Source organism: Gouania willdenowi, chromosome 5, assembly GCF_900634775.1.
Source record: "Gouania willdenowi chromosome 5, fGouWil2.1, whole genome shotgun sequence".
NCBI classification, from domain to species: domain Eukaryota; kingdom Metazoa; phylum Chordata; class Actinopteri; order Blenniiformes; family Gobiesocidae; genus Gouania; species Gouania willdenowi.
In genome coordinates, this window is record NC_041048.1 from 32,470,728 (window position 1) to 32,497,252 (window position 26,525).

Here is a 26,525-nt window from a genome sequence, read left to right on the forward strand (position 1 = left end):
CATTTGTTTATGAATAAAGGCGTTTTGAATTAAAGTGCGCAATATCATTTTCACGGATTTAAATGACATTTACAAGTGTTGGGAAAACTCCATGTTCTGTGATTTCTAGACTGCGCCAAAAAAATGACATCATGGCCCAGTCCGCCTCCTTTGCTCCAGACCACCTTCATTCACAGACTACGCTCTTTTGATTGATTTATGCGCAGTGGGCGTGTCCGGAGCCTGGACTGGAGAATATACGCAGGAGAGAGACGTGTAAAAAAGCGCTGAAGTTCAGAGCAGAGAATTGGGGCCTTAGTGCCAGCATGGTCTTTATACAAAACCCTTTATGAACATATAAACATATGATATGACTTAAAAGAGAAAGTAGCAGTTACCTCTGTGCTACTGGCTATAAATTAGCTTTTTGGGTGATTTGATTCTACCATCATCCTTGTGTGGGTTACCACTGGACTCATTCATGCAAATAATAAAGGTAAGAGCTTGATTCTACGACCACAATGCTCAAATTGAACATAACCATGCGTAACATGATAAAGTACAACCGAGGCCACTCAGCTGCTTTACACTTTCCTTTTCCCCTTATTTTCCTTCTTTGCACTCTTACCTTTCTGTCAGGTTATATCTCTTTATTCCCTACATTCTTAGTTGCGAGGCAGTGCACGTCCAACAAAGAGGTGGATCTGACTTAAAGCGACTCCTGGAATATCCATCAACGCAAATTACATCTCCACTGGCGCCGATTCCCACTTTTGGGCTAATCAAGATACTTGCCACTCTGAATGACTTCCAAAGGCGCCTGCTAATGTCTTTTAATTTGCAAAGATAATTACAACAAGGTTCCACTTGAAAATCTATAAGAAGCCAAAATCGACCAGTCTGCAGTGGTAATTATTTCTCCCTCAGAATGTCTAATGTACAGATATATCTCAGGAGGGTAATGACACTGATCAGTGTGATTTGTGCAATAATAAAGCAGTCGGGGTTGACATGATACGTGTACAGGAAATAAAAACACATTTTGGCACTAATGCTCATGAATAGTAATGTGATGAGCCTTTCTCATGTTTAGGATTCGATTCAAGAAGTGCCAACATTTGCATATGATGCCTCAAGGTGCTACAAATCTATACTGGGCAATGGCACCGCGGTGAAAGACTCCTGCATACCAATGGGAGATAGTGAGAGCTGGCAAAAGCACAAAGAACTAGACATAGACTTGGCATCAGGTACAGTATCAACTTAATAAGTTTATTAATGTCAATTAAAAGGTAGCTCACAGCCTCTCTAAGGATGTCATACCTGCCAGATTAGTAGTGCTGAGATAGGCTTGGTGCAGAGAGGCAGTCCATATGGTCCATGTGCTTGACAACTGTAACCCACAACAGATGTGCTGTTTCTCCCCCAACGGTGCCAGACTCAGCTTCATTGACACACCTGTGTTTTTGCAAGCAGCACAAGAAAAGCATCAACAGAAGAGATTTGCTCTGCAACATAAGATTCCAGACATAAATCAACCTTCCTGCGTCTTTATTTAAAGACTGACCTCCTTGTGGCTAGTATTAATAAAATGGGATAACCTCAATAAAACAATGTATTTTTTATGTGTAAGCATGCTCCTGGGAGGGTTTGTATTCAACTTTAAATGTCAGCAGAGAAAGTATTAGCAACGGCGTCGGCCTGGGTTTGTCATCATTTCCAGCCAAAACAGAAATGTTACTGTTTATGTGTTTGTTCACATTAAAAACTAAATAAACCAACATCAAGGGAAAGAAAAAAAAATAGTGCTACAAGGTAAAAAGAAACAAACTTTCTGTAAAATGATTGTTTACCATTTAATACCGCAATAACTAGCAGAGATGGATTATTCTGCATAGTGTGCTCCCACTGAATTTGGCAACATTTCATTCCAGCTGTAGGATTCAAATAACCTTTAATCGTTGTTAATTTAGTGAAATGGAAATTATTTAGAATAGAATAGAAGATACTAATTATTGATTTACTGACAGCCTATAATCAATGATCAATACAGGACCTGAAAAAGTATACTTTTCGTGCAGCTTTTCAGTTTAAAAGAAGCAAACCAGTCTCATTTAGCCCTTCTTGCAATTTTTAAATAAGGGAATTAGGGGATTTCCTCTGGCATGGCAATTAGTACTGTAAAATAACAAGAAGCTTCTACATCACCCACGAATCCCCTTAATTCAAGTTTAGACACCAGCTAGCTAGTTTGTATAGCAGTTTCAACACACTGGGTTGAAAGAGAGACAGAAATGTCAAAAAAATGACTGGTATAAACCAGAGATCTGCAACTTTTATCCAAGTGGGGGCCACAGAAATGTGAAAGTCTGATCAGAGGGCCACATTATCAACATTCAGCTCCACATTTACATTCCACATAGCATTCTGTGTATTTTGTTGTTTTTTTTTCTCTGTCATCTTTGTGAGTTTTTTTATGATTTTTTTCCCCTGTATCTTAGTGGTTTTACTCTGTTTTAGCACATTTTTGTCATCATTTTGTCAGTCTTTGTTTTCCTTTGATTCCTTCGATTTTTGTGTTTTAGTAGTGTTATTATCTAGTTTTTGGTGTATTGTTTTGTGAGCTTGTGTGTTTTAATATAATCTTGTGTATTCATACTGTTCTTTTGTGTCTTTTTCTGTAATTATTTTTTATTTGTTATTTTGTTTGGATTTATTTTATTTTGTTGGCTGTTGTGCTGTGTGTTTTTCTGATATTCTGTGTGTCTTTGGTGTTATTCTGTGTATTTTTTTTTCACTTTCTGTCTTTGAACTCATTTCTTCCATTTACTTTGATAGCTGCGCAGATTTAGATGCATGGCGGCATGCGGCCCCCAGATGAACATAATCCTATGTCTGGTATAAACAATCCCATAATAAGTAACACAATTATTTAATGATTAATACAATAGCAGACTGAAATTCTACAAGTGGCACATTTGTACAATAAGGAACCTGAAAAATTTAAGAAAATGAGATTCAAACTGTTTTTTTCTCTTCTTTGATCTGGGAATAAAAGGGGGCGTGACCATTCTTACAACAAACTGTCTGCTTTTAACTTCACTCAGAACATAAGAAAAAGTAAGATAGTTTTGTCAAAGTTAAAGGAAAAAAATAGATCAGGAAGAGGTTACTTTGTTTAACATATATGCACATCCTGGTAGCAGTATTATATACTTTAAAATGGCATTTAGCCTTATTGCTGCAGAAATACATTGCACTTGTATATGTGCAATATATCTTAGCTAACATTTTATAAACCGCAAGCTCAATAAAACTGATGGAGAAAAGAGTAGTGTCACGGATATAAATTTCTGTAGAAACTCAAACTTACTAATATGTTGCCATCTGCACAAATATGAAAGGGAATTCACTTTCTAATCTGCAAGCACATTATTCACTCAACAATTGCCTACTTTATGATTAGCCTATAATTCTATGGGATGCAGAAAAAGCTGAGAGAAAATGACAATTGCTGTATGTGCAGGACTAAAGTGGTTAAAGCCAAAAAGTCATTGAATCTGCAGCAACAGCTGAAAAAAAACTTTGAAAAACTTCACTTGATAAGAAATATTCATTATATTTTCAAACAAATGAGACATGTTAAGCAAGAAAGAAACCAGAAATTGAAAAGAAGCTAAAAATTAATGAAAGGTTATTATGAGAGAATTTGACGATAACGAGAGGAAAACACAATGTACAAAATTCTACCAAACTAAAGGAAATGAAGGCTTTTGAGTGGTACTACACACAATTATACACACAGACTCATGACTAAAAAAATACTGTCTTCATCAGATCTTCAAAAAGAAGAATTAACAAGCAAAATCTCAATAGAGGAAAAATGCAATATGCACTAGGCTGTTATAGATTCCCTGAAGAGTGGTACAAGTACATAAGGGATTCCTTACTGCCTCTACTAAAGGCCTTGTTTAATCCCACTAAAGGGCAGTGTTCTTCTACCGTCATGGGTCGAAGCATTTATTTAAGTCACACCAAAGATGGGAAAAGATTAAATGAACTACAGAGCAATAAGTGTGCTCAAAATTCCTTTTGGCTGTTACTTTCTGGGGTCGCCAAAGTGAATCTTCTGCCTCCATCGAACCCTATTCTCTGCATCTTCTTCTCTCACATCAACTAACTTCATGTCCTCTTTCACTACATCCATAAATCTCTGCCTTGCTCTTCCTCTAGGCCACATGTGTCAAACTCCAGTCCTTGAGGGCCGGATTCCTGAGACTTTTAGATGTGTCCCTACTCAAACACTCCTGGTGGAGACCAATGTGTTGTGATCAAGCTCTGCAGAAGCATGATAACGAGCAATTCATTTGATTCAGGTGTGTTGGAGCAGCGACACATCTAAAAGTCTGAGGAATCCGGCCCTCGAGGACTGGAGTTCGACACCCCTGCTCTAGGCCATCTGCCTGGCAGTTCCAACCTCACCTCAGCTTCTTCTATCAATATATTTACTGTCCCTCCTCTAGTCTGTACAGGTCTAAACCCTCTCTATCTGGCCTCTCTGACTTTATCTCCAGAACATCTAACATGTGCCTCTGATGTACTCAATCCTGATCCTATCTATGCTCGTCACTCCCAAAGAAAATCTCAACATCTTCACCTCTGCCTTTTGTCTTTTTCTTAGTGTCCCTGTCTCTAACAGTGACACTGTTAGACCAAAGCCTTTTTTGTGCAGTGCCACTGCTAGAGTGGTATTCTTGCTTATACTCTTTTATCACATATTGCACCACTTTTCTCCACCCGTTCCAGCCTGCTTGCGCATGCTTCACCTTTTTTTTTTCATATTCTTCATTGTTTTGGACTGTTGACCCTAAGTACTTAAAATTCTCCACCTTCTTTATCTCTACTCTATACTGTACTATACTATACTGTAACCTGACCACTCACCTTGTGTTCCTCTCATTGAAACACATGTATTCTGTCTTGTATTCTGTCTCAACTTTCATTCCTCTCCTTTCCAGGGCAGACATGCACCTCTCTAGATGTTCCTCCACCTGCTCTCTGCTTTCACTACAGATCACAATGTCATCTGTACACACCATAGTCATTGGAGCTTCATGTCTAACCTCATCTGACAGTCTGTCCATCACCATAGTGAACATAAAGGTGTTCAAAGCCCATTCTTGATGCAGTCCCACATCCAACTTGAACTCCTCTGTCACACCTATAGCACAACTCACCACTGTCTTACACCTCTCGACACTCTGTCAAAAGCCATCTATAGATCAACAGTGACACAATGCAGCTTCCTCTGACCTTCTCTCTCAAAGCAAACACTGCATCTGTAGTACTCTTTCTGGGCATGAAACCATACTCAGTTCTGCCCTTAGTCTAGCTTCCACTGCTCTTTCCCACAACTTCAGTGAATGACTCATCAACTTTATCTCTCTGGTTTTGATGAATCAGACAGAGTCAAGCTTTAGGGTGGGTGGTCAGATTCGGACAAAAGGTTTATTATGTCAAAGTGTTTGGGGCAACAGACCAGTCTGAGATTCAATGTTATGTATGATGCTGATAGTGGTAGTCAAAACATGGCTGAGCCTCCTCAGGCAGAGGCCTTGGTGTGTGCTATCAATTAATCTGCATGTTTCCCTTGTTCTTAAAAATCAGCTCACTTCTCCTCCATTAGTCAGGTGTTCTCTCACTGTCTAAGAACCTGTTGAACAACCTTGTCAAAAACTCCACTGCCACCTTTACTAAACTCTTAGACACCTCCACAGGTATATCATCGTAACCAACTGCCTTTGCACTCTTCATTCTCTTCATTGCTTGCCTCACTTCAGCTTTCCTAATCTGTGTTACTTCCTGCTTCACAACCGTCACCTCTTCTACTCTTTGTTCTTGCTATTTTTTCTTCATTCATCAGTTCTTCAAAATACTCTTTAAATCTTCCCATCACATACATTTCCATCGCTATTCTTAATCACCCTAACCTGCTGCATGTCCTTCTATACCTGCATCACCAACCTGTATAAATCAGTCACTCTCTTCTTTACTAACCAACCTAGCATCATCGTGTGCCCTTTGTTTGGCCTCTGCCACCTCTACCTTAACCTTACGCTGTCTCTCCGTGTACTCCTGTCTTCTCTCTTCAGTCCTCTCAGTGTCCCGCTTCTTCATAGCTAACCTCTTGATATTTAAGCACTCTCGCAGTTCCTCATTCCACCACTAAGTCTCCTTATCTACTTTCCTTCCAAATGACACACCAAGCACACTCTTACCTGTCTCCCTGATTGCATTAGCTGCAGTTGTCCAGTCATCTGAACGTACCTCCTGACCACACAAAGTCTGCCTTAAAGCAGAACTACCCCTGCGGTCTCTGGTCAGAAAACTGCACTTGCAACTTTCCCGGCAAGACGTACTGCTTTACCGCAGCTCAATACAAACTAATGCTAATTCACTTTTCTCAAACATATCATGGCGGAGCCAACAAAAAAAGGCAGAGAAGAATTTTGTCCGAGGAACGGAGCAACTCCATGCAGTGACAGCTCAGCAGCAACATACAGAAATCACACACAATGTCATTGCTGCAACAGGCAAGCGCACACACTCGCAATCTAGCGCTTAATCAGGCAGCACACACACAAATATCCATCAATCTATCTATCCATCCATCCATTTTCAGAGCTTTGTCAGCACACAAACAAACACATCACACACATTTCCACAATCCCTTCCGCAATACACCCACATCATTCATTTTTTTTTTACTTGTCTCTCTTCCTCATACTGTACACATGGTCACATGGGACTATATGTGTGAAAGCACCCTTAGTGTCACTGTTGTATTAGGATTTTTCAGTGATTGGTTGCTACCGTCTTGGGAGAGCAAAGGTGCGCATGTAGCTGTGAGGTGGAGCAAGCGGCGTGGGTGCAGAGTTTTTACGACAGTGACATAACCAAAAGGGACCTTTGAGGGAGAAGGGGCTAAGCGCAAGTTACTTAGTTCTGCTTTAACTCCTCCCTGAAAACCACATAACCCTTCTTTTTTCAGTTTCCATAACTTTGTCCTCTGGTCTGCCTTTGTCCTCACCTCCAAAGTCATCCTAAACACCCCCATCCTATGCTGTCTAGCTACACTTTGACCAAGCACTACTTTGTAGTCGCTTATCTCCTTCAGATTACATTGTCTGTACAAGATGTAGTCCACAAGCGTGCTCCTGCTTCAGATCTGATAGGTCAACTTGTGTTACTGCCTCTTCTGGAAGTAAGCGTTTACTACAGCCATTTCCATCATTTTTTGCAAAGTCTGCTTTCCTATCCTGGATACCGAACCCCCCACCTCTGGATCAGAAGACGACCCACTACCACCTGGGCCACGGTCGCCCACTTCTTTTCTACTTCTTTTCTAACTCACATCCTTCCTGTGGGGCATACAGTAACAACGTTGAGCATCACACCTTCACTTTCTAGCTTCAAAGTTATTACTCTGTCTGACAATATTTTCTCCTCCAGCACATTAATAACAAACTCCTCCTTTGGGATAACTCCTACTCCATTCCTCTTCCTATCCATGCCATAATAAAACATCTTGAACCCTGCGCCTAAGCTCCTAGCCTTGCTACCTTTTCACCTGGTCTCCTGGACACACAAAATATTCACCTTCCTCCTCTGCATCATGTCAACCAATTCTCCAGCTTTCCTTGTCCACAATCCCTTCTCTCAGTCCTAGAATCTCACATTTCCTATTTCCTCACGGCCTACAAACACATTTTCCTCCTTTCCTTCTTTGACAAACATCACCCTGTTCACCAGTACCCTGTAGGTCAACAGTACCAATGGTGGGAGTTATATTACAAACTGTATGCAGCCATATTAACTGAGATTAAATGTAATACTAATAATACCTTTTTTGATTAAAATGACCCAGACTTTTCCTACAGCAATCACATAATAACATAAGAAGAGCTTTCAATATTGTTGATTACGTTTCCAAATGGGTATTAAATTGGGCTGAGTAGGTATGAAAGTAATGCGTGACAAAAAACACTTAGATCCAGCTGAAAGCTGATGTCAATTAACAAACGCATAAAGCATGCAACACTCTAGATCAACAATTATTGCTTTTGAAATGATTATTAGCTTTCGGCTGCATTTCTCATGAACGTTCATAATAATTATATATATGTGTGTGTGTGTGTGTATATATATATATATATATGGGAAGCCATTCAGGAAATTAAATATATATAAGGAAAGTTTATATATATATATATATATATATATATATATATATATATATATATATATATATGAAAAACCCGGACGCCATCTTTGTAGTCATTTACATTGTTCGAGACAGAAGAGGTAAAGACAGGCAGACACTGTGTGATTTTTTTCAATCGTTTCTGAGTAAATGGGCAAAAGTTGTAGACAGAGGCTGTTAAAGATTTCTCTAGAGGTGTGCTGCACCTCGTTTCGTGTATACATATATAAATACACTGTCATATATATATTAAGTCTTTTATATATATATAAACTAGGGGTGGGAAAATAGCGCATTCACGATTTGCTTCATTTTTTTCATATCAACGCATTAACATTAATTGACGCATTGATTAATTTAACCACCGCATCTTTCCTAGTGCCATAGACACCCAGTGTGCCGTTGTCTCCTCGAAGAAGAAGAAGAAGAAGACTTTCGTTTCCTGTTGCTAATGCTGTTACAACCTGAGCTAGCAATGGAAAACTCAAAACACGTGCTTCTAAATGGACAGTTTAGCTTTAAATTATTGCCAGAAGGGGATGTGTACAAGACAAAAGTTATGTGTGCATTGCAAAGGGGAATTACATTACCACCACAGTAATTCTTCCTTAATGTACCATCTACGAGCGAAGGTGACAGGATCAGGCAGTCCCGACGGACTACGACAAACAACTCTGGAGGAGAAGTTTGGTGCAAGAGGGGGACCGCTTTCCAAACAGATTAATGACAAGTTAACCAATGCAATTGCTTGTTGGATTGCTACAAATTGCCTCCCTACAAATATTGTTGAAGATGTGGGATTGTGTCAGGTACTTCAAATTGCCACGGGGGACACCACGTATAAACTGCCTGCCAGAAAAATGATTCTTTCCTAAATCGACACGGTGTACAACAGACCCCAGAAGACAGGTGAGTATTTTGTTTGCAGAGGGTTTTGTACTGCCAAAAAATTCCAGTCTTTGCATGAATTTACTGATAGGAACCATTGGAACCAAAGCATTGGTGTTACTGATTTTCTCCTGCTGCTGTGAAAAATGACTGTACATTGTTTACATTACATAATTGCACTTAAAGTTTTAAATAAGCTATTTGTGCCAGCTTTACAGCTAAGGTTAGATTAATTAGTGATTATTTTAAAATGTAAAATAGGGGGACATTTCTCTAATTATAGGCATCAAAGATCGGAGCCAGGCTTTAACTTTTCATAACTGTCAGTGGATGTATGTCAATCTAATTGGCATTTTTACCAACCAACCTTTTGCATCTATTTAGATAACTATATTTAATTTGAATCATATGATGCCATGAATTGGTGCAGCTTGCCTCCCCTTATTTGGGCAGCAGAGTTTGGTTAATTGAATTGAATATTCTCCTACGATTGTTATGTCTCTTCACAGCACTTCCATCAGACTTCCAAGCAAAAACAATGGAATAGGATAAACTGTTTAATGGCCTAGAGGACCATATACAACACTACAGTTGCACAAAAAGGGAAAAAGAAAAAGGTGGGTGGTCACAATCGTCTGGCTGACTGGTGTTGCTCTAATTACATTGAAGAACTGTCAGGACTAAAAGCTCTATTTGAAGACTCTAGTCTCAGAATAACACAATGGCTTTCCTGTTCATTGGCTTCTTATTTTTTTTGTCTGCAAAATGACTGTATGTTATCTATAGGCCTAGGGAAAACACAACTTGTAATTGTTGAAAATCCAACTTAATCTGTTGCTGGTGAATAATAAATACTCACATTGAGCTAATGCTCATTGCCATATAATCTCTAAGATGCTATTTTTGCAATGTTGTGAAAAAGGCTGTAAATCAATTAAATCCTGCTAATCACGTAACTTTTGGTAACAACGAAAACTTTTGAGATTGTGAAAGCAAGCGCACATTTTCGCATGGCAATTCTCAATCCTCAGCTAATTGTTACCGATTCAAACTATGTGAACCTGACATATCTGCTATCCAGTAATAAAAAAGATAACTTCTAAATAAACATCTAAATGTAATTAAAACAGACTTAACACTAGCTTTTCATGCAAGAGGTGAGCAGAACATTGCATGAATCTTAAATACACACAATTTTAATATCACAAGAATATCCTGCAACGAAAAAACACAATCACTACAAAACCAATAAACGGTACCTAACGCAGGTTTTTTTTTTTTCAAATTGACTTCACAGTGACTCAGAATCACATTAGGCCTTCAGCTCAGCATACTCTATAAGCACTGGATTCCAGTCTGAGGGTGCCTAATTCTATTCCAGCAATGTGTGTTCTATGGAAAACATTACTTTTTGCTGTTAAATCTTATTACTGGTATTTACTGCTGATGATACCCAAATCCTTTCTGTTCCCCATGGGTAGGAGTAGAGTTGATGCTAAACTTTAAAACAACTTAACTTATGCTAGGTGTTGTGTGACTGCTTCAAAAAAGTAAACTGCTTAATGAGTGAAAACTTCCTTCAACTAAATTATAACAAGATGGAGGTGATTGTCTTTGGTAACAAGGAAAAGAGGACTGCTGTCAGCAAGTATCTTGAGTCTCGATCTTTAAAAGCTAAAGACCAAGTCAAAAACCTTGGTGTTCTGATTGACTCAGATCAAATCTATCACAAAAACAGCCTTCTACCACCTAAAGAACATCTCCAGAGTGAAAGGTTTAATGACTCAGAAAGCTCAGGAGAAACTGGTCCATGCTTTTATCTCCAGCAGACTGGACTATTGTAATGATCTTCTGACAGGAATCCCCCAAAAGAGCATCAAACAGCTACAGCTGGTTCAGAACGCTGCAGCTCGGGTCTTAACCAGAACAAAGGGGTCAGAGCACATTACTCCAGTTTTAAAGTCTTTACACTGGCTCCCAGTCAGCCTCAGAATAGACTTTAAAGTTCTGCTGCTGGTAAATCTGTGAATGGGTTTGGTCCAGAATACATCAGTGAGATGTTAGTCAGGTATAAACCCAGCAGGTCTCTCAGATCTATGGACACAGGTCAGATAGTTGAGCCCAGAGTTCACAGTAAACATGGTGATACTGTGTTTAGTTGTTATGCTGCAAAGAAGTGGAACAAACTGCCAACTCATTTTTTCTACTGCATATGATTGAGAGGGAGATTTTTGGCCATGTTGTTGTTGATGATTTTAAATGTTTTTACTGATGATTTTAAATGTTTTGTTTCCGACTTCAATGTTCTTATTGATTTTAAGCTGTTGTCAGTTGCACTTTTTGATCATGTAAAGCACATTGAGTTGCTTTGTGTATAAAATGTGCTACAAATAAATTTGCCTTGTTTTGTAATCAAAGTTAAACACACTGAAACAATCATATGTTGGTGCAAACAAAAAAGGACATGTTTGATCATAATGTAGTGTGGCACTTTTTAAGCCTTTTTTAAATATATACCAGACTATAAAATCTTCACATTCTCACTTGCATTTTCATTGGAATGAAAATTGTTACTTGTTTCTTTTGATTTGCCATGTTCAGGTACTTCCTTGTTTCCAAGCTAAGGCTTAGATTTCCTTTCTGCAACAGAAGCATGCATACCCACCAGTCAAACTATTTGATCCATGTCTCCATCTGCTCTTCTAGACATGGTATGTTGACATCATCAAAAAGATCAAGTGAAAATTAAACTGAGCATCAGACGAAGGAACAAAGGTGTTTCAGGGGTTTCATGTGACTTTAATTGTACATTGCATTGTTGTTGGTACCAGAAAGAATGGTATTTCTGAAATTGCTGATTTCCTGGGATTTTACCAAATCGTCTTCTCTATGTATTAAATAAATGTCTTAAAGTAGAAAATAAGTGGTTGCTCGTTCTCTGGAGCTAGCAACCACTAATAACAGGAAACTGAGGCTGTAGTTCACACAGGCTCACAACAATCAGACAAACTGGGAATGGACAGGCACACCAGCCTGATCTGCTTTGTGTAAGGGTTGGTCCTGATGCTAAGATCAAGGTGTGGGGGCGATGTTTTCTGCATGCATTGGGTTGGGACCGTTAGTATAAACTTTCTTACAATGACCTTCACAGTAAGCAAATGCTAGTGAGATAAAGCGGTGGTTCTCTAATGGCATGTGTAGTAGTAAGGCTACTGGAAGAACCTACATTCAGTCTTTATCAAAGTCATTTTCAAAGCATTCAATTGAAAAGATAAATGTGATTTGTCGTGCACTGCCACAATTGTACAACCACGACCAATGCTACTGCATGATGTTTTTGATGGTGGGCACAGAAAAGAAAATCAATACAAGCTCGAAGACAACATGCACAACACGTGTGTGTGCATATCTAAAATATTCAAGAGCCATTTCAAATGGCCACATTCAAAATACAGTGAAATGACACAATAGCTGGGTTACCATTACAGATTTTTGCAAAATAAAAGCAATATTTATGAATGTCAAAAAAGTATAACTGCGTTTTGAACGTGTTTCCATTGAAGGCTGTTTTGGGCACAAGCCTCGTAACTCCCGTGGAATCTCATCCCTCGAGACTTTGCTGCAAGAAGATGGAGACTCTAAAACGTGTAATTGAAAAATTGGGGGAAAAAAAGTGTTTCCATAGAGCTTTTGTGACACATTTCAATATGGAAACATCTGAAATTCTTCCTCATGAAAGTGTAAAAAGTTTGTTGCAAAAAGTGAGTGTTTTTTTTTTCGAAATCCAGGTGTTTCCATTATCAGTTTTTATTGCACTATTTAGATTTAGTGCATTTCCATGGGTAATGGAAACACAGCTAATCAAATCCCAGTGTGGTGCAAAACCTTCTGCAAACCTGCAGAAATTAAAGGATGTTATATTATTACGATGGGATAATAACTCTAAAGACAGTTTTGAACCATATTCATTTTATGGTAAAAATGGAGTTTAAACTCAGAGCATCAAATAACTTTTTATGAAGCTTCCAGCAAAGACGTTCACACAAAATAAACCTGTTAAACCTTTAAACTTTTTTAATGATTTTTTTTGTTGCAATATGATGTGAACTGAATGTCTGTCAACTCAATTCAAAGATTAAAATGTGCTGATAGATATATCAAATGAATTCATTAATTCGCATTTAAACACCAGATTATAAACTTGAAAAACACACACAAAAAACAGGTTTATTAAACAGGTGAAAATCACATACAAGCATCACAAACTTGAAAAACAGTATGAAACATTAAACAGTGCAGAAAATGATCCCTTCTTTCCTTCTTTTTTTATTGAAAGACACCTCGAAAGGAGCCAAACTCTTAGAAGATATACAGTACATTATGGTAGTATTGCTTCCAGTGTCCTGAATGATAAAAGGTTTAATGATTTATAATCTGATATACTCACATGATATTGTACAGGGTTGCATGAGTTTGTTCATCCTATCCCCGCAGACATCCCAGTTTATCCCATTTCATTTTATTACGCTGCACTTTGAACAGCAGTTGTATTGGAAGCGTTTGATTGTCTCTCAGTCGTAGATGTTCTCCTCGTCAGGCTTGAGTGAACAGAGCTGAAACTCTGTTGAGCTCAGCTGTTTTTAAACCTGAGGTCTACACAGATCATGACCTCTGGGCCAAAAGGACATAGATTAAATGGATTTTAGCTGATGATGCTTTTATTGATTTCAGGCATTTCAGTAACTGGTGGGATGGATAGTGGTGGAGTTTCTATGTGATAAAGCCATGTGGCACAATACTGGATAAACTAATCCTGGAATATCTTAAATGACCATGTTACCTCAAAGCTGGATATCAGCTTGTTATTACAACTCCAGGTTTCCTCTCTAGATCACTACACATTTACAGAACTCTGTTATACTGTGAGGACATAATATGTACAGCTATGTGATGAATCTGGCTTCAATTCAATTCATCTCTTACACTTGTGGCATCTGTCGATGTGTTTGGCACTTGGTCACAAGTTTGTCGAACATGGTGCACAGTTTGTCTTTTAAGGACACGCCGTGTGTTGCCAGATGTTTTTATCAAATTATCAAACCCCTTGCGTGCATCTTTAAGCATGAAATGAAGCCAAACCTTTAACGTTCACCATCTTGTTGATCACTATCAGTGTGCCACTGAAATTTAAATTTTTATTTGGTCCCATTATTACCGTTTATGACAGAAATGGTGCCATACTCCTACTGGATTCCGCCACTCAACCATAGAAGTGACAAAAATCTGCTCCGCTGTTGCTGCAAATAATGTTTTCAAATAAATTAAAGTCACTGATTTCTTCAAGTTGACTGTTTTAAGATGATTCACATCCAAGTTACTGTCAGTCTCTAAATAATTGGATTTTAATACACTGAACAAAAATATAAGCACAACACATTTGTTTTTGCTCCCATTTTTCACGAGCAGAACTCACAGATCTAAAACATTTTCTATATACACACCCTGAAATATGCAGTTTTGCTTTATTGGGGGGTCTGGGGTGACCACCATTTGCTTCACACAGTGCAACACATCTCCTTGGCATAGAGTTGATCAAGTTGTTGATCGTAGCCTGTGGAATGTTGTTCCACTCCTCTTCAATGGATGTATGAAGTTGCTGGATATTTGCAGGAAGTGGAACACGCTGTCATAGACGCTGATCCAGAGCAGAACGTGCTCAATGGGTAACACGTTCGGTGAGTATGCTGGCCAATCAAGAACTGGGATGTTTTCAAATTCCAGGAATTGTGTACAGATCCTTCCAACATGGGGCCTTGCATTATCATGCTGCAACATGAGGTGATGGTTGTGGATGAATGGCACAACAATGGGCCTCAGGATCTCGTCACGGTATCTCTGTGCATTCAAAATGCCATCAATAAAATGCACCTGTGTTTGTTGTCCATAACATATGCCTGCCCATACCATAACCCCGCCGCCATCATGGTCCACTCCATCCACAACGTTGACATCAGCAAACCGCTCACGGCACACACACTGTCTGCCATCTGCCCTGAACAGTGAAAACCAGGATTTATCCGTGAAGAGAACACCTCTCTAACATGCCAGACGCCATCGAATGTGAGCATTTGCCCACTCAAGTTACGACAACAAACTGCAGTCAGGTGGCGACCCCGATGAGGAGGACAAGCATGCAGATGAACCTCCCTGAGATGGTTTCTGACAGTTTGTGCAGAATTAAGCAAACAGATTGTTGCAGCAGCTGCCCGGGTGGCTGGTCTCAGATGATCATTGAGGTCAACAAGCTAGATGTGGAGGTCATGGGCTGGTGTCGTTACTCGTGGTCTGCGGTTGTGAGGCCGCTTGGATGTACTGCACAATTCTCTGAAACGCCTTTGGAGATGGCTTAGAGTGGTAGAGAAATGAATATTAATTTCATGGGTAACAGCTCTGGTGGACATTCCTGCAGTCAGTATGCCAATTGCTCCCACAGAACTTGCAACATCTGTGGGATTGTGCTGTGTGATTGAACTGAACATTTTTAGAGTGGTCTTTTATTGTGGCCAGCCTAAGGCACACCTGTGCAATAATGTTGCTGTCTAATCAGGATCTTGATATGCCACATCTGTGAGGTGGGATGGATTATCTCTGCAAAAGAGAAGTGCTCACTAACACAGATTGAGACACATTTCTGAACAATAGTTGTGAGAAATAGGTCTTTTGTGTATATAGAAAATGTTTTAGATCTTTGAGTTCAGCTCGTGAAAAATTGGAGCAAAAACAAAAGCGTTGTGTTCATATTTTTTGTTCAGGACTTTACACTATTACAAATATTTTATTATATTGCTATTACAGTCACCAAATAATTATTCAATATTTGTATAATATTAAGGCAAGGCAGACAAGGCAAATGTATTTGCATAGCACATTTCATACACAAGGCAATTCAATATGCTTTACATGATTAAAAAGTGCAACAGAAAGCATTTAACAGTTTAAAAAACCAATAAGAAAATTAAATCAGCTATAAAAACATTTTTAATCATTAGTAAAAACAATAAAAAATTCTCCCTCTCAGTCAAACGCAGGAGAGAAAAAGAAAGCCTTTAAACCAGAACTAAGTAAATTTTTCACTTTAAGAAATCCTTCTCCTAGTCCCTCTGAGGGTAATACAAGTGTTTATGGGGTGACGGGGAGTCTTTCGTCCTTCCCTTTTGTCTCTGGCCAGAAAACAGCACTTGCAACTTTCCCTGCCTCCCGACCGAAACCAGTCTCGCAGCTCTGTTCTCGTTCTCGCGACAACACGTACTGCTTTACGACAGCCCAATACACACTAAAGGTTCACACCGAACGTGACTGTAGCGACTGCAGTCACTTCAATCACCCATGTCGCTACTGTAAAGTCACTGCTAACAGCAGCTTGTTAGCCTGATATGTTTGGCATTGTGTAGCTGAGAAAAATGCTGTGAATTTTATTTTTACAAGCATTTTCAACAGCAGAATGTGCACCTAGAATACGCACAGCTTACTTTACATTACTGTGCTGAGGCTGAAAAATTGCAGTTTTAATTTTTGAGCAGGGGTTTGTTATATGCCCATAATTTATTGTTGTTTTATAGCAGTTTTTGTAAAGCAGAGTTGGTCAAAATTTATTCAGAATGTTAATTCAGATTGCTTTCATTTATGTATTTTAGAATATTTTTTGTGTTTATAATGTACATTGTTTCTAGTTGTTGTTGTCTAGCTGTAAGGGAACATTCTAAGGCTAAACACAAACATATATATGATGCTGAAGCCACTTTAATTTTTGATCTTTAATTCTGAATAATATTCAGGTTGATTTATGTTATTTATTTCAGAATTCCTTGTAACATTTTCAGTTTCTGCTGGTTTCAAGTAAATGGACTGGCATTGAAAAAATAAGTGTTTCAGTCAGATTGGTGTTTGTAAAGACTAATACTGAGCAGAGTTTAGTATTGTGAATGCACATGATTAGAAACTGTAGGGTTGGATACAATAACATTTCATTTATCAGAGGCTTTTATCCAAAACAATGTTAATACAGGAGCAGTAGGGGTAGGAGGGATTCAAACCACTGAACCTCTGATTACAAGCCAGCTTCCTTAACCACTATTCCTCCACCACACAGTTGATCAACAGTGGATTATTATTTTCTGATACAGCACTGATATGAAGCTGTACGGACACTAATGACCCAAAAAATAATACAATTATTGAATTCTAAGTAAGTCAAAAGTTACTTTTTCCAGAAACACATTACTTTTTAGTGTAAGTAATCAAAATAGTAACTGAGTTACTTTGTAAATGAAGTAACTAGTGACGGTAACTAGTTACTTTTTTCCAGTAACTAGCACAACACTGGTTAAAAGTCACCATAGATAGAAATGCAAACTTACATTTGCATTTGATGCCTGAAGCTGCTACAAATCCCTTCTGGCTGATGGCACCAAAGTGAAACACTCATGCAAATGTACAAATACTAACTGGCTGGCCAGACAAAATAAAAAGGTCTCCACCTTGATTTAACTGAGAAAAAAATGAAAGCTTTCTATTGGATAATTACTACCTGGGTGATTATGTTTGCTGGCAAAAAAGTTATTTAACCCCAAATGATGCTGTGAGTAGCTTTTCATCTCTTAAACAATCACATCAAAAGACACATCCTGTGAGAAAAGTAACAAAACAGCGAAGACAGTGGAGATAGGAAAGTAAATAGAAGCTGCAGGTTGGGTTAAGAGTGTCTGAAAAAGGTGGACTTAGGTCAACATTTTGGTGGATTTTTCAGTTTATGTGCAAAATAACCAACTCCAACTAGCAATACAGTGCACTGTTTGAGTGAGATGCTTTACACACTGACACATTTTTATAATTATTTTTTAAAAAAAGCAGGAAATAGAAAACAGAAGTGGCTCATTCATGGACTCATTTACTAGTGTATTTAGTGCTCGGTTAGTCAGTTTAAAGTGTTTGAAATCCATTTGATTGCTTTAGTAGCACAAGCTTCATACCTGAGCTAACACCAATGACTTCTATTTAAATTATATATATATATATATATATATATATATATATATATATATATATATATAATTATAATAGACTTTAATGCAGATGAACCAACATGTGAAGATTTTTGAATTAACATTTTAGTATTTAGCATGCTCCGCCTTTCACACTAAAATATTACCTTAATACTGTGACAAATTAGGGAAGTTTTTCTCCAAAACGCTGGGGTAAGTATTGATTTACACGGTCATTCTGCCACTTCTGCCAGCACCCTATGAATCATAAGCCCGATAAGCAGTTTGTAATTTCAACTAGACGGAAAGCAATTTCATCTGTGCTTGTAAAAGGTCTGTGATCACATTCAATATGGATGCCCCCGTGATGAATGCCACTGCTCTTACTGCCAATCGTACAGCTTGGATATTAGGTCATGTCCTACCTGTAAAAGCCACGTTTCATTATTAGATCTTCCATTCGGGAGTACCACTTGCACCATACTGCATTCATTTGTGTCACAGGAAATGTGCCATTTATAAAGCATTATACACAGCAGGGATACTAGTGCCAGCATTTCTCCATGGTGTAGGTTTAAGTCCTTACACTAAATATTACCAGTCTGTATGGCATGTCTAGTTTTTATGGATATAAGTTTCTATCTTAAGAAGCAGCTGTCTACTCATGCTAATCCTTCTGCTTGATTTTAATGTCAATACCTCATTCAAATGTGCACAGGCATGAATCTGTATGGATGGAGTGGGCAGTGCAACATTACAAAGGAGGGCAGAGGTGAACAGATCTCTCCAGGGTGTTTGCTGCCAGCCTGGGGGGGGGGCAACATTAAGCTCTGTAGACTAGCGCACATATCCCTGCTGAAATACCATCTGGTCGTAGCAGGGTGCCACTGGATTAATCAGTGGAACACACTTAAGATGGTCCCTCAGCTGATAGCACCTTGTTGTGCAGGGATAGTTTACAGGAAACTAGATGCTGACTGCCTGGCAGGTCTTAGCAGCATAGCTCGTCAGTGTGGATAGAAAGTACGACAGTTAATGGATCCTGGGTGCATACTGATTGATTAATAGGTATGAGGGAGGCATCGCGACTAAGGGTGGCATTCTATTAGGCTGCTGTGAAACAGCTGGAGGGTTAGGATACATGTCATGTCAAATGTGTGAATAATTGCCGGTTGTCCTCAGTATGTGGGAGACACATGTTGACTCTCGATTTCAGCCAAAAGATGCACAGAACCAGGGAAGGCAGATGAGACAGTCTCTCATATATTTATTCATTTATTTATTGAGCACAATTACATTGCCTTCATAGGCATATCACATACATTATGTGTACATATATTTAAACACATGCAAGTACATATACACAATCACAACAGCACATCTACACTATCCTATCCTAGACCATACCTGTCAAGTTTTGGATTTGAAAATAGGGGGAATTTTTTGGCCCCCGCTACGAGTCGTCCCACCCGCCCATCCAAGCCCCAGTATCCCTTATATTGTAAGACAGGTGTACAAAAAAATCTAAAATTCCCACTTGTCAACTTCTTACTAAACACAATTAGGTGATTACAATCTGGTAGGCCTACCTTTGTTGACATTGAAATGCTGTGAACATTCCTACTAGGACTGGGTGATATGGACCAAAACTTATATCTCAATGTTTTGTTTTTTTTTTTCAAAATGGTGATATTCGATATAAATCTTGATAATTTTATTTCAAATGAAGTATGACCGGAAAGACAATTCTTAAATGTTAAATTTGCTGATGCAAAATGCCACACAGGCTCATTTATTAACAAACAGATGCACAATATGTGCCACTTTTGGCTTTTTCACCTGTAAGGGACAGCACGTGTGAGTGAGTTCTGTAGTGTAGTTTGTTATGGGGAAGGTCTGGGTTAGGACGCACTCAGGAATCCACCTAACTGAGCTTTACATGTTGTTCTGAAAGTAAAAGCAGTGACTCCTAAAACTAGTATTTTGACAGAAAATAAGCTATAATAGATATATATATATATATATGAAGAGTGAGTTTAGCATTATCTTTGTCTGTGTTTGTGTGTAGCTTAATTTGTAATATTATTTATACCACTACTACCTTTATGTTTTTAAGAAATACAGCAAGATAGTGTCAGACCCAGCTGACGGTTAGAAAAAGAAAAAAAATCTCCGACTGGCGGAGAAGCAACGCAAATCGCATTCTACCAAGCTCCACGTCTGAACGATCCCATGTTTACCAGAACTCTACTGGTTAATAACAAACTGAAGAAACCCTGTAAAAGACATACAAACCTGAGTGACTTAGCAGAGACAGAGCTGTTGAAGATGAATAAACAGAATCATACATGTATGTTACACATATGCAAATTTGTTCTCTGCATTTAACCCATCCCTGAGGAGCAGTGGGCAACGATGTGGTGCACGGTGAGCAGTTGGGGGTTAGGGGACTTGCTCAACATTCCACAGTGTTGGCCCAGATGAGACTCCAATTACAAGCCTGCTGTCCTTAACTGTTGTACTGATAACATTCGCCAAGGCCTCTTCTCAGAAACTGTCACTGTTATGCTTAGCACTATCAGCAGCATACAAAAACCCTGAGAGCACAGAACAACTACAGATTTATTGGACACACACACTGAATCTTTGAATCCCAGACTGGTCTGCCCCAAAAAACCCTTTGACCAAATAAACCCTGTGTCCGCATCTGACCTGTAACCCTTCAACTTAGCTCCGTCTCATATCATTCAAAACCGCCACAACACTTATTATACACATTTGTTGCAAACTTAACATCCTTTAACACTTTTTGGAAGCAGTGAATTTGTGGCCCTTATGCTTGGCTGATTTTTCATGGTGACTTACGTTGTTCCTTCCCCGTGGGAGATGCTAAAATCTCAGTTACAAATGTTACAGAACGTGTAACCTTGACCCATCCTGCTTCTCTTTAGGAAGGTAAACTTTCTGCCCCATTTTTCAAGGTATTTGCACAAGTTCCTAGTTTTTTCTTACATCCATCCATCTCTCTTCTTAGTTATTTCTGGGTTTGTTCCTGATGTCGGCACTAATCTTGGTAGAACTGCCACCCAGTCCACTTCAGGTGGCAGTTCTCGCGAGGCTTGTGACAGTGTTCACCTATGAGTGGCAGAGGAATGTTTTTTTTTTTATTTAACTTTTAATTATTACTACATTATAATACGAAAAATTTTCAGGATAATACTAATATGGGACAATGGAGTATAACTCCACATAGAAGTCCCTAAAGGCCTCATTAATTAATTTAGGTTCATGGACTATAGTGGCACCTGCCTTGGTCTTAATTGAGGGGATACATCTTGAACTGTCCTCTTTACGGATCTGCCAACAAACAAATTTCCACATTTGTCCCCATGTTTGTAGTAATGTAATCTAGTTCTGGCCATAGCGCCTTCAACTTGTTAGCATGTCATATTCGATCTTTTTGTTAGAGTGTTGAAGGTCTCCTCATTTCAATTTTGAAAATGTTCCGTCTCAAGAATCTTAATCTCTGATTCAAGCGTCTTGGTTTTAAACAGATGCTGCTTCTTTTTCCATGATGCATAGCTTATAGTTTCACTTCGCAAGAAAGCCTTTTAGGATTCCCACACAATGAATGTTGAGGCAATCCCATTATTAGTGCTGAGAAAGCTGCCAATATTATTCTTGATTCGTTTGACATAGTCAGCGTCATTGAGTAGGTGTGTCGGAAATCGCCACAATTGTAAACCCCTTGAAATGTTCTTATGAGCCATATGGATCATAAGAGGAGTGTGATCTGAGTGAGTCATAGCTAGGTATTTGAAGGAATCTAAAAGGTGGATTTTTTCACAATGAATAAGAAAAACATCGATTCTGGAATAACTATTGTGAGCATGTGAGTAGAATGAGTACTGATGCAGTGCTTTCCGTAATTCCCTCCAAATGTCTACCAGTTTGAGGTCAGCCATTTCTCTCTTAAGTGTCTTGGCTGCTTGGGTTAGAGTTTTGAGATTAGAGGATTTACGGTCCTTTTCTGTTTCCAGAACTAGATTCATATCCTCACCTATGACAAGCTCATTTGAGGTACATGTAAGCATTAGAAACTATTTTTGAAACAATTGAGGGCAATCATAATTGGGGCCTTAAGTAATGTTCCCCCTAATTTTCCATGAGTCTGAGCATACACACAAATCTCCTGAGAATTCCTTGGACCACTGTGAGCTTTAGATGTGCAAAACCTTCAATCATAACACGTTACATGACTTATAAAAAGAATCATATTAGAGTAGTATTTCCATTAGATTACTTTTAAAAGAATAAGTAATATGAATCATTTACAATGAAAAAGACAAAAACAAAACAGTCATTATATATATATATATATATTTATATATCCACTTCTAAATGAAGTCGATGGGGTGAGCTGCAGCCTATCCCAGCTGTCATCGTCAACCAGAGGTTTACAGTTTTTATTAGCATTTCTACAGCTCAATCTAGGAACAGTATTAAATGATTAATATTACTGAAAACTCAATAAATGAAATAAAATAATTAGAAATCTGACTGTAATCTTGATTTTTCCCATCTGTCCTTCTCACTTCTCTAGTGGTTGTAGACTTAGGTTGATGGCTCCATCTGCTTCTTGCCTTGACTTTCTGCGCTGAATGTGTTAAATAGACAGCATGGATGCAGTCATTTTAATGGCGAGTAGAATATTGTCAGTAAGAATTTTAACTTGCTCGGGGTCGGATTTCTTTTTGTGTGACAGCTCATTACACTTCCCTCGATCTTTTGAGCTCTCTTGCAATAATGATTCTATACCCATCCCCATCTTGCATCGTTGTACGATTCCAACAACATTCAAATTACTTTTCTGTTGAATGTGACGCTTAAGATAGTCCAACTTCCATTCATTCTACACTTTTCCCTCTGGAAACTCGCTCGCTACTTCGCAGCACGTTTTGCAAAGAAGCCCTTTCTCACTTGTAAATTAAAAAATCTCAACCAGTTTCACCTCCTTTTCCTCCTTTCGCACATACTCCGACAACCATTCCACCTTAAAAGCATTTATTTTTTACTTTGGCTTGGTGAGTGGATGCAACACTGCACGTTTGTTTCGCCATGGTTAGCAACCTTTACCTTCCGTATTACATCCCGCTTTTAGCGATCCGCTAACCTGGAAGCAGAGCAGGGGCACGTACACTTGAAGCACAGTTGATGGCATTGATTGGCTGGGTAACAGAACACGTTAAAACAGTGAAGTTTCCGCTTGAAGTCACCTGTCACTCACTTAGTTGCATCAAAAATTGACCTTACAGAATAAAATGTAATTTGTTTGTTTTTGTTGCAGTTACATTTATTTAATTTTTAATTAAAAAACAAATAAAAATAAAAAATAGTTTATGCGCTGCATAGATTTGTGGTGCGCCGAGAACACAGGAGCAGTCCGCGATTGCGCATGCACGCAGCTTTGAGGGTACATTGGCCATAAGCATTCATCAGTGTAATAGTTTCATCCATTATAAAGCCTTTTAGTATCAAGAATCTGCCATCTTTGTCTTTCTCAACTATATCTACGTGCAAAGGGACACTTTTCCCAATCAGAGCGGCAACTCCCCTCGATTGAGATGTGTAGAATCCATAAAATACCTGTTCTTGCCATTGTCTGGCTAGTTTGGCATGTTCTCGGTCCGTCAAATGTGTTTCCTGCAAAAAAGCTATATCCATTTTATGATTTTTCAGGAAGTTAAGTACCTTTTTACATTTTGTTAGAACATTGATGTCATTAGTATTCCACGTCAAATACCTAAAAACTGCATTTGTCATCTACCCTTAATGTGTATCTGGTGTGAGGTAAAGTTACAAAAAAAAACCTTTTAGACCTGACCACTGCAGCCTCTGAGTAAGTCCTCATCAAATCTTGTCCACAATACAAGTAAAGAATCATGCAACCAAATAATAATAATTATCATAATAATTTGTGTGTTGAAAAGGCCAAATACCTAAAACTGCAAGAAATAATACACTACAACACACAAATTCTTGCATTTAGGGCCTCACTTAAAACACTCCCATATCAAATACAAAAATACACATACAAACAAACGGCTTATGAACTAAGACATATTAATGTGTTTATACAAGAAAGGGTTAAATCTAACATTGGAAAATACACCACTGTCAATAGAGCTATCAACAGCTGGAATAACCTTGATGTAGGGACAAAACAAGCTGCAAACTTGACCAGATTTAAAGAAAAAACTCGGAACACTTTCTTACACGAATACGAGATCAACACAGCAACTAGATGGAACTTATCAACTGGTCAATGAACACAATCGACTCAATCTTCACGAACAGAAGATCACTACAACATGAATCAGCGTGTCCAAAAGAGACATTCCTGAGTGGTTACGTCATGGATGGAAAGGAAAATTCCCAAATGCTGTGCCTCTCAATCCTCTCAGTGGAAGATGTGGAGGACCTCTACCTGTTAGGGGTCATGATCATTGGCCTGCTAATGATGGGGGTATGTGCCTTTCTAATCCTTCGTATGCTAAGAAAACTTTCTGAAGATATCAAGGTACTTTGAAAGAAGATGAACTTTCCTTTTGAACTGGAGGAACGCAAACAACGTCTGGGAATGAAATCCGCAGGGAACAAGGCTGACACGAACAACGATAGAGAGGAGGAGGAATAAAAAAAGACAACACTGACTACAGATGAGAATAAATCGTACACAAAAAATGACAAAAAAAAAAAAAAATGAAATTGTGTTCAGAACAACCTAAGAATGTTTGACCAGAGAGACAAGCTTTGATGTAAATTTTCTGTGTTCAAAACAGGGGACGGGACTTAGATAAGCAAACTGATTCTCTCGTCTCCTTTTTCGGCATGTACGAAAAAAAAAAAAAGTGAATGTAACCATGTCGGAAATAAACTGAATAAATAAATAAATAAATAATAAGTTGTTCTATTGTCCTATCTTGTGAAATCAAAGTACCTGTGCTGAAATATGGAACATTTACACCCAGTTGTTAGTGGAAGTTAATTCAAACAATAACACCAGTCCTGTAAAAAATTACATCCAGACCAAACTGTGCCAAAAAAAATATATTTGAGGCAGTCAATCCGCAGAACAGGCGAACAAATGTACACACATTTGACGTAGAAGGAATGCGTCATTCAGTTGTGCATCTGATATTTCCGAGGGCAAGTGAAGTAGTCAGTTTTGTGAGCATGCGCAGATGGCCCTCTGCTCAGGTGAGCGGTCCCAAGAGACCCATTAAACAGTTGTTTATAGTCTGTGGGCAGCTGATACAGTCCAAGTTATTATTTAGGCAGCAACTACTTAGATTAAACTTGCCAAGCACCGATATAAGTGGACAGCCATGTGGTCAAGCCAGCACGTCGGGGTGGTGGTTCTTCAGGTAGTTTTCCGCAGACTGCGGGCAGCTGAAGGTACGTCTCCCCTCCGGGAGATTGAGGTTCAGGTTTGTCAGATGCAGCAGTTGGAAGGATATGTTCTTTTCCTGGATTTTCTTCTTGAACAGAACAAACGCCTCCCTCTTCTTATAGAGCGCCGTGGACATGTCTCGGAAAATTATGATTTTGGAATCACCGTAGAGGAGTGACCCTTTCTTCTGCGCTGCATCGAGGATCCTCACCGTGTCTGAGAAGCGGAATAGCCGGATAACAATAGTGAATTTCATCCAAGCCCACCACTTTAGTCTCCTCGCATGGTTCTCCTGGTCATACAACTTATCTTTTAAGCTCATTATCTCCTCCTCTGTCTTTTTCTTGTAATCATCAATGTCTTGATGCACAAAGGTTAAACTTTCTTTGTGATTTGCATGGTCTTCTTCAAGGACCATGCAAAAGCTCATTGATGACCCAGACCTCTGGTGTCACCAATGAGCCTCTCCACTGAGTCAGAAAGTGTGGTCAGCCTTTGGTCCAGCAGAGCTTGAATGCGGCCAAAAGCCTTGTCCATTTCACTAACGAACCACAACGGTGGTGAGGTTGCATCCTGGCCAAGTCACCTGGGATTTGCCATATGGACAAGAAAATAAACAAAATGAGATCAAAAACACACAAAATGTCTAAAATTAATAGTATTAATACTCAGATTGGTCATTATTATAAAGAGCTAGATTATATCCTGGATTTATCCTCATTAGCTGGCTTCACCTAACCAAACATTGTCTGTCAGACAGAAGCTGTCCTAAGAATCTTGATTCCAACTCACTAGGTTAGGCGTGCTGATTCTAGCCTGGTTACGTGTGTGCTATTGAGACAGTGGTGAAGATTACAGACCAATCACACACACGGATAAATTGTGGAGAGCAAATTACGTT

General features: G+C 38.8%; 1 protein-coding gene and 1 long non-coding RNA gene across 3 annotated transcripts in view; one reads left to right on the forward strand and one right to left on the reverse strand.

The window, feature by feature from the left end:
- The window catches only part of LOC114464078 (hydroperoxide isomerase ALOXE3-like), a 1,091,527-nt gene that overhangs the window by 396,011 nt on the left and 668,991 nt on the right, over positions 1 to 26,525 (forward strand). The gene's annotated exons all lie outside the window — the stretch shown is intronic.
- LOC114464100 (uncharacterized) lies at positions 798 to 24,714 on the reverse strand. Its single transcript, XR_003674151.1, has 4 exons — positions 24,584 to 24,714; positions 15,019 to 15,023; positions 3,876 to 3,879; positions 798 to 809 (listed from the first exon to the last, which is right to left on the reverse strand). It is a non-coding gene; the product is annotated as an uncharacterized LOC114464100 (long non-coding RNA).